We start from the raw sequence: 3,557 nt of genomic DNA, 5'->3' as shown, positions 1-3,557 counted from the left end.
TCCCACTATCATGCTCAGCCTTCATTTGGGTTTCAGTAATTTCTCTTGGTTACATTGCCCTTGATCAATCCCTACCAGGCCTCTCACACTCTCCTTGTCACTGATTTTTGATCACATGTTGTTCCCTTGTCCCTGGGTTGGTCAACACCACCTCCTTTCCTCATCTCCCCCTCTCCCATGTCCCCCTGGAACCATCGGTCCCATTGTTTTCTCCTCCAGACTGTTCATCCAGCCTATCTTATCTAGACAGATATGCAGAGATAAGAATATGCACACACACACACACACACACACACAAAGGCATAGCAAGACAAAGCGACAAAAGAAAGCACAACGATGACAATCCTGTCATGTTTTCATGTGGCACTGTGGGTTACAGATTGGGCTGCGAACTGCGAGGTCAGCAGTTCCAACCCGCCAGCCACTCGACGGGAGAAAGATGAGGCTTTCTGCCCCTGTGAAGATTTGCAGGTTCGGAAACCCACATCAGCAGTTCTACTTTGTCCTATCGGGCGGCCATGATGCCACGGTCAGAATGGACTCAGTGGCGGTGCGTTGGGAGAGCCTCTGCAGTGGAAATCCAGTACTTCTCCGCCTCCCTGCAAAGGACGAGGCCTGCTTTCTTTCTCCTCTTGAGTTTTGAGAGATTTTCTATAAGGGAGGCTTCAAAGTACCCATGAAACATGGAAATGAAAGATCTTGGCATTTTCCCCTGGGCTTTTTAAGCCCCCTGAAGTGTTCTGGCTCAGTGTTGGGCTGCTAACCGCAAGGTCTGTGGTTCAAACTCACCAGTCGCTCTGCGGAGGAAGATGGGGCTGTCTGTTCCCGTCAAGGTGGACAGTCTGAAAACTCTTACACAGAGTCACCAGGCGTGGGGACCAACGCACGGCAGTGGGTTCGGGGTTTTCTCGGATATGCTGGGTGTCAGCCCCTTGTTAGAGAAGCAGTTGACAAACATTAGTCTAGGTCTGCAGTTTGCCTCTCCACTCTTGATAGTATCATTGATCCCCGCCCCCCCCCAAAAAAATCATAAATGTAATGAAGTCTAATGCATTAGTGTTTCCTTTAATAGAGAATGTTTTTGCAGTGTTTATAAAATCCTTGTCCCGGGTCGTGAAGACTTTCATGCTTGTCCCGGTCTGAAGGAGCCCCTGGCTTGTGCCCATGGCTATCATGCTAGGCTACTAGCCCAAACGCTGGAGGTTCTCATCCACCCAGAGGGGCCTCGGACAAAAGGCCCCGCGATTTACTTCTGAAAGATCAGCCACTAAAAACCCTATGGAGACACCCAGGCCCTTCAAGAGCCATGGCAGAGAGAATGGCCACCGAGCCACGGCAGACGGAATGGCCACTGCTGGTCCTTTCCCTTCTAACAGTTGCATGTTTTACACATGTGGTCCATTTTCGGTTCATCTGTGACATTTAGGTCACAGGTTCTTTTGCGTACGAATGGCCAGTTGTCCCAGCATGATTGGTGGACAGGCTCTCCTTTCTCCACTGAACAGCCTTTGTGTCTATTGATCATATTTGTATGACTCAACTTCTCAGGACCCTGTTCTTTTCCAGTCGTCCATGAAGCTATCTGTCTTCCAACACCACCCTGTCTTGATGACAACAGTTTATACCAAGTCTTAAACTTCGGTCGTAAAATGCCTCCTACTTTATTTTTCCACCCAAAATGATGTCAGCTAGTCCAGTTCCCTCACCATTCCATAAAATTTAAGAATCAATCGTTGTTGCCTATTTTTTTTTAATTGCTGCTGGAATTTTGTTAAAGCTTTAGGTCACTTGGAGAAAATCAACATCTATCTGATGTTGAGCCTTCTAATCCATGAACATGGTCTCTCTCTCCACTGAGTAAGGTCTTGGTCTGGCAGCAATTTGTAGTTTTCTGGATATAAATCCTTCCAACCACACTGTGGTTTTATTTGTGGGTCTTTTCTCTGGAACCTGCTTTCTCTACTAGACTGTCAGTCCCACTAGGACAGGGACCATACCCACGCTACAGACCACTGTGTTCCTTGAACCCTCGTGAAATCTCTGAGCAAATGACAACTCTTCCGCAGACCACAGCCCATTCCCTCTTCACACCGCTCCTACAGAGTAAGAATATACTCTTCACTTCATGCAGGAGAAAGCGGAAGCTTGGAAAGGCATGCAGTCGGCAGAATTACAAGATGGCACCCCAAGAGTCTCACTCCCTAGAACACCCCTTTATAGAGTCCTCTTCTCTTGGGTGTGAGTCGGACTTAGGCATAACGTATCACCGTGTGGCGAGGTTACTTTAGGGAGGAAAGGTGAAGGGATTTTCAAAGGTGGTTGAGGGTCCTGAACAGTTGACTTTGAGTCACTCACAAGCGATGTCCCTGAGTGGACCTGACGTAACCAGGTGAGTCCTTTAAAGGAAGCCCTAGTGCGGCCAAAGACAAGACGCAGACAGACGGGTTCAAAGCCGCAAAGATGTCCTCTCCTGATGGCCCTGAAGGAGCAAACGTTCCTGCTTTGGGGAGAGACCACGTGGTAGGGAGCCGTGGAGCTGGGGTCCTCGCCAGGTGGAAATCAGGTGTCAGCTGCAAAGAGCCAGAAGAGGACTCCACACCTCCGATAAGATCACCTTCCCGGCTGGCACCTTGATTTCCACTGGGGAGGCCCCGAGCGTTGGACCCAGACTTCTGGCCGACAGACGTTTCAAGATGATAACAACCAAAAACACTCGCAGCCATCGAGCCAGTGCCATCGAGTCATAGTGACCCCATAGGAGAGATGATAGCAAAAAGGTGTTATTTGAAGCAGCTACGTCGGTGACAATCTGTTACAAAGCCGTGGAAAAGGAATACAGGGCGCCTGGCCCAGAGTCCCACAGCTGGGACCCAAAGGGTGCTGGACAGCCAGGCTCTTGTCTTCTTCTTCCTGATCTTGTCTTTTAGTGTATGTGTTGGGGGGTGGGGGGTGGGGGATTAGCCGTTCTCATGTTTGGCTGCTAAAGGAAAGGTTGGAGGTTCAAGGTCACCCAGAGGGGCCTTTAAAAAAAGGTCTAGTGATCTACTTCCCCAAACGCAGCCATTGGGAATCATGTGGAGCACCGGTCGACTCTGCACACGTGGAGTGGTCACCGTGAGTCAGAATTGACGGGAGGCAGCTGGTTTGTTTTGCTTTGTTGTCGTTGTTGTTGTTGTTGTTGTCGTTGTCGTTGTTTTGTGCTCCCAACAGGAGAGCACGAGAGCCTTCTCGCTCGTGCCTGTTGTTGCGTTTTGATTTCTAGTTAGCGTCCAGGCTTGCAGCACCCTTGGCTCGTGACATGCTCACGGATGGTTTTGGCTCAGCGCACTCTTATGTGTGCTGGTTAGTCAGCTAGCAACAAACATCCCTAAACTCAAAACCCAGAACAAAAGCAGTCCCTGACAACAGCTCATATTTAACCAGGACGTGCACAACCCACCCCCACGGCCCCCACCTGCGGTAAATTGTCATCTGAATCCCATGTTCATCATCCTCTGGCTTAATAGTTCGTACAGTTTAATGGCATCCATATGCACTCCGTGCAAGCTGAGGTTTTT

This window comes from Echinops telfairi, unplaced genomic scaffold (assembly GCF_000313985.2).
Source record: "Echinops telfairi isolate 266 unplaced genomic scaffold, ASM31398v2 ScPeMD7_3533;HRSCAF=4204_1, whole genome shotgun sequence".
Taxonomy (NCBI): Eukaryota; Metazoa; Chordata; class Mammalia; order Afrosoricida; family Tenrecidae; genus Echinops; species Echinops telfairi.
This window is presented reverse-complemented; position numbering follows the sequence as displayed.